This window comes from Saimiri boliviensis, chromosome 18 (assembly GCF_048565385.1).
Source record: "Saimiri boliviensis isolate mSaiBol1 chromosome 18, mSaiBol1.pri, whole genome shotgun sequence".
Lineage (NCBI taxonomy): Eukaryota > Metazoa > Chordata > Mammalia > Primates > Cebidae > Saimiri > Saimiri boliviensis.
This window is the reverse complement of record NC_133466.1, coordinates 33,409,217-33,428,445: the sequence shown is the minus strand read 5'-3', so window position 1 is coordinate 33,428,445 and position 19,229 is coordinate 33,409,217.

Below are 19,229 nucleotides of genomic sequence, written 5' to 3'. Positions count from 1 at the left end.
AACTGCAATAGTTTTTCTTGTGACTAAAAGAAAATCTATCATCAGAAAATATTTAGTTCTCTGTTTTCACTCTCACTGAGAGGAAGTAAGAGACTACTAACAAATTCCAAATTGATACGTAATATATACCCAGGATATTTGATGGAGATTTGTCTATAATAACATTGCCTAAATGAGAAAGATAATTTTTTAATATGACTGTCGGGTGATTGGGGGAAAGGGGATGGATAGCATTAGGACAAATACCTAATGCATGTAGGGCTTAAAACTTAGGTGATGAGTTGATGGGTGCAGCAAACCACCATGGCACATGTATACCCACGTAACAAACCTTCACGTTCTGCACATGTATCCCAGAACATAAAGTAAAATACAAAAAAAGTTTATAGTTTTGATTTTATGCTTTAATTCCATTCTCATGAATATTTTGAAGTCCTCTATAGATATTATACACATATTAATGCAAATAAATAGTCTACAATCTGCCAGATAGAGTGAATTGTTTAGCTAACATGTTATGATATTGGAATATATCAATAAATATATACAAAGAAAGAGGAAATATAAGATATTTGAAACCAAAAGAATATTGGATAGAGCAATGAGGTCAATGTAAAAAAGCTAAGACCTGACTACTGTTAGAGTAGAATTTCATAAAACAAAAGTACATAAAAAAGAGAGAGAGAAAAAAAAAACATAACCAAACGAAGAAAATTGATATTGTAGTTTGAAGGAAGAAAGCTGAAGGTTTTTCCATTTAATTACTTTCTTACTGTCTTTGAATTAAGAGTACAAATCATCTTCTGAGAATCAATAAGGATATCAAAGGGTCAGAAGTTTAAAAAAAGGTGAAAAATGATTTAATAAGATAGCAGTGGTGTCATGGGACTGGAGAAGATTATTAGGTAGAAGGAAAGTTGAAGAGGGAGTAACTGAGTTAATGGAGCCAAAAGAATGTGACATTTTAGTTAGAGTGGGATGAGTAAGTTTATTATTTTAGAGGTATAATGGTATAGGAGCAATGATAAATCCCTAGTTTGTGGACAGAGAAGACTCTAGCTTAAGTGTAGAGGAGGGAAAATGTTCTACTCACGTGAATGACTGTGGTGCTGTGTGGGCCACCCATATGGAAAACAATATCACCCAGGTTGATCACTGGTTAGATAGATAAGAATACAGGAAGTGCATCTGCAAAACTGAAGAGGAGTGACTAGGAGCATAAATGCTGAGTAGGAGAGTGTAGATAGGTGGTGGTAAACATGATCATGAGATTCAGAAGAAACAGGACGTTATGTGAGTATGATGGATCAATGTCTTGGACTGGCAAGGGAAACCTGGATGAATACTCAAATGTTCTATCAGTATAAAACAGATGACCTTAGGGTAGTGCACATCCCTTTTCTCTCTAGAGGAAATGATGGATTCCAAGAGAAGTACAGGAGATGGACGAAATACTTTGTTGATATAGAGGGGCTATAGTTTCCATATTTTAGTGTGTTTGTGAGTGGAGTGAGGTGCCTATCAATGTATCTTCTTAGCTACTTAATGTTTCATAAAGGTACTACATTTAATTGTATGTAATATATTTTTTAAATATAATGTACTTACATTTTCTTATTTTATAGACTCAAAAGTGTATGTAATCGGCTTCTGCCATTCATACATAAGCTAAATATAAACTTATAAAATTGGTTGGTTTTTATTATTATTACATTGTTTCCAAAATTCGTTTTAAATACATCAAAAATGGCTATAGGCTCTTTCCTAAGAAACACCAGTTGTCCAGCTGCATAAGGGATGTCATTGAAAGCAAACACAGATACCCCCTCATTGAAAAGGATTGCTTTTTCCAACGTTAACCATAATAGATTCAGCACGACTTTTAAAGTGATATTAAATTTTTTAGCAGCAGTGAACAAAGATCATCCGATTAGAAAAAAATTAAAAAGATGCCTTTGGGTAATTAGGAATTCAATAAGTATGTGAATACCTGCAGAGCAGGCAAGTCCTTTCTATTCTTGTTTTACCTTACTTCATAGAAAAGTTCCCAGGATGTTTTAAGCTATTACCTTAGTTCTTGACTGGGTAAACTGGCATGTCAACTGGATTTAAAAATAAATCTTTCTTGCTCTCCTCTTTGACTTACATCTCCTTGTTTCTTAAGCATTTTGACTTTTCTAGTGGTTAATAATTCTTCAAAGTTAAACCAGCTTGTCTTCATTGATTCCTTTCTTCATCAGATGCTCTTGCTGCTCTGCTGTGCTTTTTGAGTTGTTTCTGTGAACCAGCATGGCCTTAAGGTGATCAACTTGAAAAGAAGGGGAAATAAATGCTTGAATTTTCTTCTGTAGAAAAATTAATATGGCCTTTTCTATTGTGCTGTGCCTGCCTTTTGTTTTCCACTGGGTTTTATTTCTTTCCTTGGTCTTTACATCTTTTTTACAGGTTTCAAGAGGTGGAGGTTATTTTTTTTTCTCCAGTCTTATATGTTTTATCTGTTCCCAGAAGAATTGTATGGTACTATGACTGACATGCGTAGCTTTCCTTCTCTACAACACTGAGCCAGGTCAACCATTTATTTTATGTTTGTCTTTTTGCTTTCAATAGCTTGTAGTCAATAGAGCCTGTTTGATTTGACAACTGCTTTTAGAAGTTTATCTAGCAAAGAGCAATTTTGCAAAATCAGCCCAGTCCCCAACTTTTGAAGGCTCCATGTTGTCGAATCCTGTTTAGTTCTTCTGAGAGCTAAACAATAAGAGTTTTGCATGCTGAAGCTAAATATCAGGCAAATAGTATCTTTAAAAAAATTAAAATAAGCCCAGAAACTCTGCCATCATTGCCAAAACAAAGGAACCCTTCCATTCTAGTATATATGTGTCATGTTTTCTTCTTGGTGAGTTATTTTATTTTTCATGGTTGTTAACTAATGTTGATTTTAACTAGTTTTTTCTTGTATTAAAGTGGTAGAGTGAGAGGAATTCTCAGGGAAGAATAGCAATGTGATTTGCTCCAGTTTCTCTCGATCAGCTGATACTTGGTCTTGGTTATCTTATTGTTTTCCTGTGAGTTTAGTCTTCATTTTTTCTATTTCCCCTACTAGTGCCTTAGTTCATAACATCACCACCCCCAATATAAATAGGTACCACAGACCCATTGCTAGTCTTCGCAAATCTAAATATCCGCTTCTCATCATTGCTAGACTATTTCTCATTTACAAAAGTTGGAAAAGTCTAAAAAAGGCTTATGTAATTTCAATGCACAGAAGCTTTTTATGTATTTCAAATTTCCCATCCCGCTAAATTTTTATGTCTCTACTTTCAAAATTCTCTCTAAACTGATTTCATGCTACTTAAGCAAGACATTTAAATTTACTTCCAAACATTTCTTTTTGTTTAATATAAGCTTAGTATTGTCCTTGCTTTATATGGATTCATTATTTTGCAATTATGCATTCATAAAGGCTAATCTCTTGACCTGTGAGGTTTTCTGTTCAACTCTCTGCATACCTAGAAGCTATACACTCTCACCCTTCCCAGAAAGTCTATGTGAAATACTTTCAATTTCGACTACTTTAGATTTTATTGATCAAAGTTCGATAAATATCTCATTATAGTGGTTGAGCCCCAACATTTAGTAAACATATTTCTGTGTATTCTGTTCTTGTATAATGTAAGTGGTTTTTGGAACACAAAAATATATTATGTTCTTTGATGGAACAGCCCAATGTCTATACTATTTGCCTGCAAGTTTATTCATATACATTCTGTAGATCTTGCAGAGGATGAAACATACCAATTATAATGGTTTATATTCAATTAAAAATGATTTCCTGATTTCTTCCCCAGTTTCTGTTCACAGAAATTGCATCAGGCAAGTATTACTATTCTTACTTTACAGCTTAGAAGATGGAATCTGAAACAAGTTCACTAAATTGTCCAAAACCCAAAATTAGTACTTAGCCAAAAGTAATTAAATGCCAAGTCGTTATCTTAGAAAGGGAAAGACTCTTTTGTATAGTGAAACAACAAAATAAAAAAATAGTGATAGTTTTGCTTAGGACTTTATTTTAGCCACTTTAATCATCAATATTAATTTGTTTAAAATGTAGATGTGTCAGACCCAGAGCGTATGATTTCTTCTCATCATTCACTACACTAAGAAACCTGTGAAACCGTCTTTTTCCTTTTGTTTCCCACACTGTCTGGCCTAATAAAATGTAATGCCAAATGTCAAATATTAAAGAAAGACAGCCTCCCAGGAAGACTTGAATGTTTCATTTTTTGATTGTCTGATATTCGTGCCAGAATTTTATCCCTGGGAATAGGAAGTGAGCATACAAGTGGCAACATGCAGCATCAGTGAGCAAACTAGCAATGAAAGTTATGAGGAAATTTGAGGAGCTGTTCCACTGACACAGAGTTCAATGGGAGCTTGACATTGAACTGAAAAGGTATGTGCATCAACTCAGCTGGAGAGAGTTGTGTGGGAAGAGCTTTTGATAGCCTCCTACTCCCTTAGGGAATGACATAAGGATTACCCATTTTTACAGTATCAAGTTACAAAAGTAGGATTTTTCCTATACCCTGTAACATCTGACTAAATAAAGTGCACAATAGAGTTTCCAGAGGATAACTGTAAATGCTACAGAAATTCTTAAATTTGGAAGATATGACCTCAATTTTTTTATTTCAGTTTCTCAGAATGTATCCTCTTCTTATTTGTACTTTACAGATTGTCTTTTTTAAAAGAATATACTGCACTTGTCTGTAACTTTGTGGTCTACAAAGTGTTTTCATATACACTTTCTTTTGTGACGTAGGTAGGGCAGGGACTCTTAATTGTGCTTTGTACATGCTGAAACAAAATAAGTGGGTGATTAAATTTGTTCCAAGATTACAAAGAGACATAATTAAACCCGTATCTTTTGGTTTCTAAATGCAGCACTTTTATTCCCATGAAGGGCATGTTTCTAGCAAAACTCTGGCATCAACCCTTGTCCAGGCAAAATTATAGCCTGATTTTAATAAAAAATATTTTATAATTCAATTTACTAAAAATTTATTCTGATGATAAATACCATTGTATCACTAAATTAAATGTGAAAATATGCCCTGGAACTCAATAGTTAATATTGACTAAGAAAACTAAGTCTAAAACACAGAGAATGCAAGGGCACGTAAAAAAAGCTGAAATGTCTAATAAAACCTATACTTACATAGGGCTAGATACGGGAAGGCCAGAAATAGATGATAGAAAAAGTCCCTAACATAGTCCATAAAAATTACTTCTCTTTACAAAAACTGTGTAAATATATTGGGCAACAAAGAAAATAGAATTAGAAAAAATTTCCTTATATTGACAGGTAAGGAGACACACTAATAATAGCCAGCAATAAAACTTTCAATATCGGAAAAAAACCTGTTACCTGGAGCATGGAATGAGAGTGAGGCTGAAATTAGAGCATATTTCCTGGAAAAATTGGAGGAATTCAATCAGAACATTCTCATGTCATGTGCCCTGAGGGTAATTAAGAAAATGTCAGATGTCATTGATGAACCATTTGCCATTATCTTGAGGAAATCATGCAGGACAAGGATTCTCTGAGGAGTGAAGAAAGGAAAATGTTGTGTCCATCCTTATTTTTCTTTAATGACCTTGTTATATACAGGTCAACTGAAAATCCATTGTAGAATAAATAATTAATCCCAAAGAATCAAAGTTGGTGATTTTCTTGAGAAACCACATCTAATATGTTTAACTTAAGATAAATGTTGAACAAGAAAGATAAAACGAATTGTTTTATTTAATATTCTGTGCAAAATTTTGGTTTGCAAAACAATTTTAAAAGCAATTTTTGAAAACAACTTATTTAAGCACTTATATCTGCAGTAAGTATTCTGAATTTAAAATATTGAACTTCAAAATAAAGCATATAAAATATATTGAAAGGTTTTAAATGTTTATTAATAAGCAGACAATTCTTTCCTCATGGAAAACATTTTTAAAACGCTTGTAAATAACCAACATTTAACAATGTTATATTAACTAAAAACCAATCCCAAATAAAAAAATGACAAATAGACTTAGAAGTATGTTTGAGCCTAATTTCTTCAAAAGTTAAAATAAGTGTATAAAAGCTGCTAAAGGTAATTGAAGGCATTTACATGTAGGCAATGAAAGAGACCCATGATCTGTGATGGCCCAACATTACCTCTGCAATGTATGGGTATCTATATATACATACAAATGGCAATAGTATAAACTTGTAAAGTCTTCAATGCATTAAAAACTACAGCAAAAATAGTATGGTCTTAGGAAGTTTGTATTACACAAAGTGCTTAATGGGATCATATTCACTAGGCATCTGTTGTAGGGGCAGGAGTGAAATTAGGACATGCCTAAAGTGAAGATTTCTAGGATGGGACAAGATTAGAAGAGAATCTGGATAGGGAAGAAAAGGGAGTTGATTCCCCCGATGGAGGTAATTCCGAGGTTTGCGTCCCTATCTCCCTGAGATTGCCACTTGCAGCCTCTCCTGAGATGGCTACCAGGAAGGCTGAATCAATCCTACAGTGTCAGCAGAGGTGTGGACTACCCGGCAAGGCAAAGAAAGTCTTCACATATGGGGCCTCAGACCACTCCCAGTCATGTTTACAGAAAAGGTCCAGCTGCAGGATGATATTGAAATTAATACTTCCTTTCTGAGATCAAGCTCCTTCTCTCTGCAAACATAATTTGGCTATATCTTTGTGCAAAGAAATACGAGGCATTTTTCTCCATGTTCTGAGGGTCAAGGTAGTCCCAGTGATTCAAGATATAGGAGGGCAGGCTGAAGATGGTTGGTTACCCATCTGATAGAGGAGAAGGCGTTTTCTGTTTTTTGTTTTTTATTTTTTGTTTTCCCTCTCCAGAGTCTGAGGGTCAAAGGGGTCCCAGTAATTCAGGATGCATTTGAGAGGAGTGGAGGCTGAAGATGGTTGGTTGCCATCTGAAAGAGGGAAAAAAGCATTCCTTTGTTTCTTTCTCTTTCCATTGAATATGTGAAAGATAAAAGGGTTTCCCTTTTCTCTCTTTTGATCTTATATTTCTGAGTCCAAGTAACCTTTGCAGGGACAGTGGATGCAAGTTTTACCTTCACCCATGAAGCAGGGAGGCATAGAATATTTTCATTCACTTGTGCGGTGTCTAAGCCTTTTGCTGTCAGTAACTAGACCTCATCTATACCATGGATGTGAGCATGTCCTCCATCCATGAAGCAGAAGAGCCTAATCAGGATACATTAATCATGCTCACCTGCGCTGTGACTGTAGACTTCTGCTATTTTCTGCCTGTGCATTGCTTAGATCTAGTTTGCCTTTCTAGGACCTCAAACCAAAGCTTACATGGGACCCATTAAATTAGTCCCAGGTGGCCCTCACCAAATCACAGCCAGCAACCAGCAGGGCAGCCCCTCTGTTGCTCCACTAATAAGCTGGAGGACCAGGTCATCTTCAACCAAGGAATAGAAAGAGATTTATGGGATTTGGGGGCCTGGCCTAACAAGGTGCCTCCCAAAGTACAACTTAAGTGCATAGGAAGGGAAAGTTCCTGGGGAACTAGTTTGAATATGAGTAGAGTTTCTGCTCCAGAAGAGAAACACCAACATAATTTTTTAAGCTTGTAAAGGAAGGGGAGCATATCGTTCCCTGTGGAGAAAAAGAGGAGGAGTGGGATGGAAAAAGGGGGAGAGAGAGAGAGAGAGAGAGAGAGAGAGAGAGAGAGAGAGAGAGAGACAACACAAGAGTACCACAGATCAGGGAGGACAAAAAAGAGCAAAGGAGCAGAGAACCGGAATTCTGGAAAAAAAAAAAAATCTAGAAAGAGGAGAAATTCTTCAGCTTTCTTTCATCTCTCTTGAATTTGAAATAACAGCCCTTGAAGAGAAAGGACTTTAAATCATTCCAGAGAAATAAATATTCTCTAATGTCCAATGTATGTTTTCCATTCAAGCATACCTTTAATTTTGGTTGTCAGTAACCTTTGCTTTCTAGATCCTGATCATGACAAATGTAAAAATATATTTGAAGCTCTGTATCTCAAAACATGTTTCATGAACTCTCTGAAGAGTAAATATAAAATAAAGATATTCATAAAGAAGAAAAAATGACAAATATATTTTGAAAAATAATTGTGGATAAGGCATTGAATTTTTCAATAGTAATACCAGAAATTAGAAGTCAAAAGTGCAATGTCTTCAAGATTTTAAAGAAAAATAATTTCCAACTGGAATTTTTTTATTCAGTTCAAACCACAAATAAAAATGAAAGTAAAATAAAAGTAATTTCAAGCTTACAAAAATGTACCATCTATGCAAAACATTATCAATACTTTTCTGGAAGCCAAATTCTAGCAAAATGAAGGAGAAAAATGATCCAAAGAAGAAGATCAGAAAGAAGAAGAGCCAGCTGTGCTGCTGGCCCAGAGAACTAGAGTTCAAATAGGGGCAGAAGAAGAGAGAACGCCAAGAAGAATGACTCCAGGAAAGAAAATAAATTAGAATTGATACATCACCTGATGTACTTCACTAAGTGGGAAATTGCATTCTGAAAGGAAATTTGAAAGAATTATAAATAGCAGTGTAAAACACCAGAGAAATAAAAACTTGAAGTAAATAATTAGGGAAACAAATGTACAGAAAGAAAATGTTGTCTTAGTACACTATTTGGCACAACACTGAAAAATATGTACATAGGCATAATTAAGTAAAACTAAAATATTTACAAAATTAAATATTATGACATATCTACATTGGGAAGATAATGTTAGAAAATATCAAAGCATATTACTTATAATTTACTATACAAAAGAGTTAAAACTGTTAAAAGTTTTCTCCAGACTTTGCTGAAGTTGCTTATCAGCTTAAGGAAAAACATTCCATGCTCATGGTTAGGAAGAATCAATATCATGAAAAATGGCCATATGGCCAAAGCAATTTATAGATTCAATGCTCTCCCCATCAAGCTACCAATGACTTTCTTCGCAGAATGGGAAAAAGCCACATTAAACTTCATGTATAATCAAAACAGCATAGTACAAGTACAAAAACAGAGATATAGACCAACGGAACAGAAAGAGGCCTCAGAAGGAACACCACACAACTACAATCATCTGATCTTTGACAAACAAAAACAAGCAATGGGGAAAGTATTCCCTATTTAATAAATGGTGTTGGGAAAACTGGCTAGCCATGTGCAGAAAGCTAAAACTGGATACCTTCCTTATACCTTATACAAAACTTAACTCTAGATGAATTAAATATTTAAACATAAGACCTAATACCATGAAAACTCCAGAAGAAAACCCAGGCAATACCACCCAGGACATAGGCATAGGCAAGGACTTCATGACAAAAACACCAAAAGCAATGGCAACAAAAGCCAAAACAGACAAATGGTATCTAATTAAACTTAAGAGCTTCTGCACAGCAAAAGAAACAATTATTAAAGTGAACCAGCAACCAACAGAATAGGCAAAAAATTTTGCAACCTACCGGTCTGACAGAAGGCTAATATTCAGAATCTGCAGAGAACTTAAACAAATCTACAAGAAAAAAAACAACCCCATCAAAAAGTGGGCAAAGGATATGAACAGATACTTTTATTTTTTATTTTTTATTTTTTATTTTTAGAAAGAAAAAAAAGAATAATAAGAAAAAGAATAAAGAAGAGGAAGAAAGAGAAAGAGGAAGAGGGAGAGAGAATGGGGGTATTGCTTTGTTGCCCGGGCTAGAATGCAGTCTAAATATGGGTATGCCTGTAATTGTCCTTAATAATGGAGACATGAAAGAAAATGAGGGAAGAGAGTAACAAACAAGGAGCCAACCAACATTTCATTTAAACTTCTAAGTTGATATGATGTGGTACTGATAAGAGTGTATATTTTGTGTAAAGTGGAGAGATCTATAAATGTTAATTACGTTTACTTGTTCCAGATCTGAGTTCAAGTCCTGGATATCGTTGTTAGTTTTCTGTCCCATTGATCTAATATTAATGTTGAAGTCTCCCACTATTATTGTGTGGGAGTCTAAGTCTCTTTATAAGTCTTGTATGTCTGGGTATTCCTGTATTGGGTGTGTATATATTTAGGATCTTTAACTCTTCTTGTTGTTGCGTTGATTCTTTTATCATTATATAATGTCCTTCTTTGCTTCTTTTGATCTTTGTTGCCTTAAAGACTATTTTATCAGAGGCAAAAATTGTAACTTATGCTTTTTATTTATTTATTTTTGCTCTCTGTTTGGTTGGTAAATCTTTCTCCATCCCTTGTTTTGAGTCTTTGTGTATCCTTGAATGTGAGATGGGTCTGGATGCAGCATACAGATGGGTTTTGGTTTTTTGTCCAAATTGCCTGTCTGTCTTTGAATTGGGGAATTTAGTCAATTTAAATTTAGAATTAATAATGACATATGTGAGTTTAATACTGCCATTTAATATTAGCTGGCTATTTTGCCCATTAGTTGATGTAAATTCTTCGTTATATTGATGTTCTTTACTTTTTGGTATTTTTTAGAAAGGCTGATACTGTTTGTTCCTTTCTATGTGTAGTGGTTCTTTCAGAAGCTCTTGTAAAGCAGGCCTGGTGGTGATGAATTCTCTGAGTGCTTGCTTGTTCACAAAAAACTTTATTTTTCCTTCACTTATGAAGCTTAGTTTGGCTGGATGTGAAATTCTTGGCTGAAAGTTCTTTTCTTTAAGGATGTTGAATATTGGTCCCCACTCTCTTCTGGCTTGTAGGATTTCTGCTGAGAGATCTGCTGTAAGTCTGATAGGCTTCCCTTTGGGGGTAACCTGACCTTTCTCTCTGGCTGCCCTTAGTATTTTCTCCTTCATTTCAACCCTGGTGAATCTGACGATTATGTGCCTTGGGGTTGCTCTTCTTGAGGAATGTCTTTGTGGTGTTCTCTGTATTACCTGGAGTTGACTATTATCCTGCCTTACTAAGTTGGGAAAATTTTCCTGAATAATACCCTGAAGCATATTTTCCAGCTTGGATTCATTCTCTTCGTCACATTCAGGTACACCTATCAAGCGTAGATTAGGTCTTTTCACATAGTCCCATAATTCTTGGAGACTTTGCTCGTTCCTTTTTATCCTTTTTTCTCTAATCTTGTGTTCTAGTTTTATTTCATTGAGTTGGTCTTCGACCTCTGATATCCTTTCTTCTGCTTGATCAATTCGGCTGTTAAAACTTGTGCATACTTCACGTAGTTCTCGTATTGTGTTTTTCAGCTCCATCAATTCACTTATTTTCCTCTCTAAATTTTGTATTCTTGTTGACATTTCGTCAAACCTTTTTTCAAAGTTCTTAGTTTCTTTAGATTGTGTTAGAACAAGTTCTTTTAATTCACAGAAGTTTCTTATTATCCACAGTTTGAAGCCTGCTTCTGTAATTGGAACCCACTCGTTCTCCATCAAGCCTTGTTTCGTTGTTGATGAGGAAGTGGGATCCCCTGCTGAGGGAGAGGCATTCTGATCTTGGGTATTCTCAGCCTTTTTTGACTGTTTTCTTCCCTTCGTTGTAGATTTATCTATCTGTGGTCTTTATAATTACCGTCTTTGTAATTGGGTTTCTGAGTGGACGTCCAACTTACTGATTCTCAGCGCCGAAAGCTGAGCAACCCACTGCGCCGACTAAATCGGCGGCATTAAGATTGATGGTGCTTTTCTGACTCTGCACCAAGAACCGATGCTCTGAGGTGCCGGCAAAACTGCCTCGCCGGTCACAAGAGTCGCACTGGCGACCCGTGGGGCTCCTCCGCTGGGAATCTCCTGGTGTGTGAGCAACAAGAATTCATGTGAAGGTGTGGTGTCCTCTCATTCTTTGGGTTTTCACTGGGAGCTACAATCCTGAGCTGCTAGTGATCAGCCATCTTGGATCTCTCTCCCTGAACAGATACTTTTCAAAAGAAGAATTTATGCAGCCAACAAACAAAAGAAGAACAACTCCTCATCACAGGTCATTATAAAAATGCAAATCAAAACCACATTGAGATACCACTTCACACCAGTTAGAATGGCAATCATTAAAAAATTCAGGAGAAAACAGATGCTGGAGAGGATATGGAGAATTAGGAAAGCTTTTACACTGTTAGTGGGAGTATAAATTAATTCAACCATTGTGGAAGACAGTGTGGCGATTCCTCAAGGATCTAGAAATAGAAATATCATTTGACTCAGCAATCCCATTACTGGGTATATACCCAAAGGATTACAAATCATTCTGTTATAAAGACACACACACGTATGTTTATTGCAGCACTGTTCACAATAGCAAAGATTTGAAAACAACCCAAATGCCCATCAATGATAGACTTGATAAAGACAATGTGGCACATATACACCATAGAATACTATGCAGCCATAAAAAAGATGAGTTCGTGTCTTTTGTGGGAATATGGATGAAACCATCATTCTCAGCAAAGTGACACAAGAACAGAAAACCAAACACTGCATCTTCTCACTCATAAGTGGGTGTTGAACAGTGAGAACACATGGACACAGGGAGGGGAACATCACACACTGGAGCCTGGGGGGTTGGCTAGGGGAGGGATAGCAGGGGGTTGGGGAGATTAGGGAGGGATAGCATTAGAAGAAATACCTAATGAAGATGATGGGGCGATGGATGTAGCAAACCACTACCATGGCCAGTGTATACCTATGTAACAAAACTGCATGATCTGCACGTTACCCCAGAACTTAAAGTATAATAAATAAATATACAAATTAATTAATAAATGTTTTTCCCTCTGTGGAATGGAAATGAAGAGTAGAGAGTGTTACCACAAAAGAATCCCCAAAAATACTATTTGATGTTTTAAATCATTGTATATTTGGTAATATAATTGGTGAATAATAAAAATATAATTATTAAGATATGTAAAAGAAAATATTGTGATTTAAATTATGGATATATAGTCAACTTTTAGAATTATACTGATCTGTTTGTAAAAATATTTGTTTGATATCTTCCTTTACATAAAATGTTATGTTTACACAGAAGGCTAACAGCAGATGACTGAGGATCACCAGCATTTGCTGAATTCTTGTTTCACTACTCACTGACAATGTCGAGCAGTTCCATTAAATTCCCTGAGTCTAAGTTCTAAATATAAAAATGAGGAAAATAATTGTCTTAACTTATGCCAATATTGTGGTCATTAAATGATATAATAATGCATACTAAATAATTAAGAATGTTTTTAAGTTTTAAATAAATATTAGTTAATGAGTAACAGTAGCAGAAGTCATGGTAGCATTAATTTTCTTTTTTAACAGCAGGAAAATTATTTTCTTTTCTTTTTGTTTCTTTTAAACAGTAGCACTAGCATCTAAAAATGATTTTAATGGAAAGGCTAATCAATTGAAAGTACTTTGGTTTACTTGGGTGACTGAAGGTATGGCTTCTGTAACTTTTGCTTTGTGATGATAATCACGTATCAAAGTTTTTATAATTGTGTCTAAACTACTGTCAAAAATATATAGAACCTATTTGTATTGGTATAATTGGTAACTTTCTTTTGGTGAGAAATACCAATTAATTCCTAAGTATAATCATGAGTTGCTTCATATCATAATGTATAAAGAAAATGATACCTCTTTTTAAAGACTCTAGTTCATCGACTTGTTTTTGTTTAAAGTTCTGGAGACTTTAAATCAGTTGTAGAGACAATTACATATATAACCATTTTTAACTTGAAATTTTCCCCCCTTGCTCTATAATTCAACAGCATTCCATTTCCTCAGCACTTAGGTAATGGTAGTCACTACCAAACGCCTACTTTAAGACTATTTTCTCAAAGGAACTTCTTCAAGTTAAACATTGTGGAAAGAATAACTACACATTTTTTTTTTCAGAAATTTTTATCCTTGTGAAATCTATAACACATTCTAGTTGGCTACAAAACAATTAAGCACCAATATGCAGCAGGATCATGAAGATGATCTGCATTGCCTGTGGGAAGGTGCAAATATAGATCGATGCATAAAGCACAATGTATACAGCAAATCCTAGTAAGTGGTGGAACACATCTTATTTTGTTGTTTTTCAGTGGCTGTAGAAAGATTAAATTGACAAAGTTTAGAGAATGCAGTTGGATTATTCAGATCAATGATAGTAATATAATACAGCAAACATGGCAAGTGATACATTTAATATTTTGCAACTCCTGTCATGATATACTACACTAGACACTAAAATAAATAATTAAGTTTGAGGGCAAATCTAACATCAACTACTTTAATAATATAGCTCTAATTATTCATTATGAAGGACCAAAGATGTGGGAAATATAGCAATTAATGTTTTTTCAAGTGATTTATCAGATTTAGTTTCTAGGGATTATGAAGAAAGAGCAATGACTCACACATAACTTTTGAAGTTCCAATTCAATGTTTGGTGTTTTATATAGTGTTCTAGTTTAAAGATAGGTGCACTAAATTTTCCCAGTAGAATTTTGTATTACTTCATCTTTATTTCTTGTTTAACACTTATGAAAGTGTATTTTATACTTTCTTACAGACTTTCTATTTCTTCTACTTACCTTCTTTCCTGAGGTTAAGAAATATATCCTAAACTTTTTCATTCATGAAACTCTAGTTATTGTACGTAATAAATGCTAAATAACTTTTCACTAAAGGAAGAAATGTATAAATAGGAAAGAATATTTTAGAAAATTAGCAGTTCAAATCATTTTATATATTTGAGAGTTTATAGTGTTATAACCCCTAAAAAATAGCAATGGAAATATAACTTAACCCCGATTTTAGTCAAAACATATTTCATAATTTTCTTTGGAATGTTTATTTAATACCTCTGAAGAATTCTTAAGCTGAAAGAAGACCCCATTTGACCAAATCAATATGGTATTTTTCTGTTTTGTTTTGTTTTGTTTTTAATCAAACCTATTCTAAATCTCAGCAGGTGATAGAAAAATACCTGATGATCATGTTGTTTATGAAATATTTTTCTATCTTGGATTCTTTCTCACAGTCTTTCTGATTTCTCCCATAACTTCTTAGGTCCTCTGTGTCTATAACTTATTCCTCCTTCTTTAGACAGTGAGTTGCATGAGACTGCGTCATGAACCTTTTGATTTTTCTCTAGGTAAATTATTTTTCTTTATGATATCATCCCAGCCTTGCTCTAAACATCACTTTTATTAACAAGTTTTATCTTGCCTCTAAGATGAGAATGAATCGTTGATTTGGCTTCTCCATTTGTAAATCCAATGGATCCCTCAATCTTAATATGCTGAAAAGCGATTTGATTACCACTACCTCTCCACTTTTAACTTATCAACTCTTCCCAATCAGGAAATACCATCATTCTACATCTAATTGCTTAAGGCAAAAGTGAGTCATACTTAACTTCTTCTTTTTCTCATGTCTTATACTAAACCTATTAGTTAGTTTTCTAGGTTCCATCTGAAATGCCAATTTCAAATCCACGTACTTCTCTGTATCTACTGCCACTGATTCCAAATCAAGATTATTTCACTTAGACCTAGGAAAGGATCTTCTAATGATGCTCCCAGCATCAATTCTTGCTCCACTCTCTTTTCTGTAAAGAAGCCAGAGGATTACTTTTAAAGCATAAATAAAATAATATCTCTCTAACTTATAACTTCCTAAGAGATACATGGAGTACTAAGGATGCAGCCCAAATTTGTTACCCAAGGTCTCTGTATTATGTAGCTTCAGCTTACCTCCCCAACATTATGTTAGCCTCTTTACCAAGACTGAGACGTACTGGCTCACTTAGGTTTTTTCAGAACTTTGTGGATTACTTTATTGAAATGTTCTTCACCTGGATCTTTGAATAGTTGGCTCTTTCACTTCATTCAGGTCTTAGCTCAAATGTCACTTCCCAGATTGGATTGCCAAATAAAATATGGAATGTCCAATTAGATGTCAACTTCAGATGAACAAAGTTTTGTTACTGCAAAGATGTTGAATATTGCAAATATTGCATAGGACAAACAAAATGTACAAATAGAAAATGTACTGATTCTCAGAAATTTGAAGTTAACTGGTGCCCTGTATTTTTATTTGCTCAACCTGACAAGGTTATGTCTGGGAGCCCTCTCTGGCCTCCTGTATCTCTCACCCTGTATGTTACTTTTATTGCATTACATTTTATGATCACCTTGTATTTTTTTTATACAGGTACAAGGGCTCAGAGGATAGTGAATTTTTCTGTTATTCTCAGAAAAATAGTTGTTCTTGGCACACAATAGACACTCAATACATACCTCGCTAATGAATTTACTAAATTAATGTATTTGAAAAGTGTGGCAGAGGAGACAGAGTGTAGAGGCCTGAGTTCCCACCTGGCATCTTATACTTGCCAGCTACGGACCTAATTCAAATTACATAATTTTTCTAAAGGACAGGTGTTTTATCTCTAGATCGGGGGAAAAAGAACCAGTCTTTCCTACTTTAAAGAGTAGTTGACTGTATTTTCATAGTTTTAAGAATGCTATAAAGAAAAATTATATTATTAAAACACAATTAATAGCTGTATAGTAGTAATTCTAAAATGTCTGGTTTGCCTACTGATACCTAATAAATGAACAGATAAATTGTGTGTTACTGTAATTCAAGACTAAAGACATAATTTTACTATTTGAAAAAACTGTAAGATATTGTTTAAAGAAAATATGAACTCCTGAGTTTTTCATTTACTTTATCTTCTCTGCTACCTTCCTGTATACAATCAACCCAAGGTTGTGTGGAACTGAATTGAATGTAGTAGGCTTTTTTCTAACTTTTCATTAGTCATTGAGGGAACAAGTGTCATACTAAAATTTTAGTTCAGTAAGTAGAAGAATTGACTGTTGTCAGTGTTTGAACACAGCAGAGCTGCAGTGAAGAGCAAAGGTGCTATTGTAAAACCCAGTGACACCCAGAGGAGCTAGGCCTATAGAAAAGATGTAGAGTCACATAGTCCCTTATTCTCTAGGCTGTTTTCCAGCTACACTTGTGGAACGAGACAGCTGTGCCCTTTAATCTGTTCCCTATTGCCTCTTCATATGGTTAGTTCTATATGAGATATTTTGCCTGGTGCTTGTATTGTCATTTTATGAATTCATGTCCAGTTTTGTGGAAGCACAATGTGTTGGTTTAATACTTATTGATCTCTCACAATATGTTTAGTAGAGATATATAAAATACAATATGGTCCTCTATTTCTAAGAATATCTATTTTAAAGTACTGCACACGTCTGCTACAAATATACATCATACATACAAACACACTTTACTGTCTTTGTGACTATTTTTAAACCCCATTTGTCTGATATGACAAATTCAGCATAAGTACTTGGGAGAAATGGATAATCAATAGTTTTAATGAAATGAATCTCTTCAGCCAATGTGGTTAAGTTTTCTGGTGGCTTGCTGCCAGAATTTTCTTGATGGAATTGCTATTGGACAACATTTATTTGGTAAACATTCTATCGAAAAGAAATAAATCAAGCATGCCCCTTTCAGTGTCTTAGATGGCAGAGAATTTTCTTCTTAAGGAATTTACTCCCAATGTACAGCCTTTACAAAGCAAACAGAAGCAGTTTCTTAACTAATGTTATTAACAAATTGAAAAAGAAAAGAATAAATGAATTAGTGAATAAGAAAAGATTAAACAACAATGATTTTTTAAAAGGCTAATGTCCATGTCTCAGCAAAGTGGCTAGAACTCTAAGACACTAATTTTATCCTTTACTCTCTAAGTATGATCATCTTTCTTATAGAAATTATAACTGAGGTTTCCAAAACTTAAGTAATTCATCCAATTTCTCACATTAAACAGGTAAGAGAGCTAGAAATTAAGTCTTGATAATTCCAAACTGAAATTATTCAGGAATGCCCTTCTAAAGACAGGAGAAAATGATCTGCTGACATTGTGAATTGAAAGTAGATTTCGATGAATAATATCCTAATTTAGTTCAAGTAAGTGATCAGTTGTGGGAAAATGATCATTCACTTGTGTTTAGACATTTGTCAAAATTCCTTCACTGAGATAATCAGATCAATCAGGATGAGAATAGAGAAAAGTATTTCAATAAAACCAGTGACTTAATACCCAAACACTTCAGAATACAAGTGAGTTTCCAAACCATGTATATCAAGGAGAGCTGCAAGACCAACACTGAGGCAAGGGTTTGTGAAAAGTGCATCAAGAAAACGCTTTGCTCAAGTAATGGGGGAAATGACATCAAATATTGAATACTGGTTAAAGCTCATACTCCAGCCATGGTCATACTTTTAACAGGTGCTTTTGTTGAACTTTCAACAAACCATACCATAGGTCTGTCAAGACACATGTTGCTAGGTAATAGAACACGTGGTGGGACCAGTGATTTCCATGGACTTGATCATATTGCTGTTCTTACTTTGCTGTAAAATGTTATTTAGTGAGAAGCAATGCTGTGTGGAGCATCATGGTGATAAATAAGGAATTTTTATAAGTCTGTAAGTATTTATTCTGGAGAAAAAATTGATAACCACAAAGAAAAATGTATCTGGAAATCTAGAATGAACATCTACTTCCATATGAAAAATAAAACAAAGCCAAAAAGAAAAAAAAAAAAAAACCAAAACCAAAAACAAACAAACAAACAAACAAACAAACCCACTGCCTTCAATAGGATGGTAGAAGTCTAAAGAAATCAATTTTTCATACTAACTGAAGGATAAAAGTAAGTTGAAACCAACGAATATAACTTTTAACTCAAATTACTGCTATCATAACACACAATAAAGTATTTCAAATGACTTTATATATTCTTCCTGGGATTCTTACACTAGAACAGTAACCAAAACAATTTTAAATTGCATCAATAATTTTAATTTCATTAAAGATAATGTGGTTACCATTTTGGAAATATGATTAGATGTAGATATATGATAAAGCAAATAAAAATAATGTAAATATCATTATGAGACAATATTTTGTATGTAATCCAATGAAAAACTAATATGAGATACAAGAAAATGACTTCAATTAAAAAAACAAATGATTTTTTCAAATTTTCTAAACAATAATTATATCCTAGCTGTTTTGTTAAGAGTCCTAGAATCACAACAAGCTGAAAACAATGAGCAAATGGAGACTTCAGGTTGTAACTTCTAAATGCGATTTTCTTTTTTTGTGAATAGACCTCTTTGGAGAAATAGTTGATTCTAGATCTATGT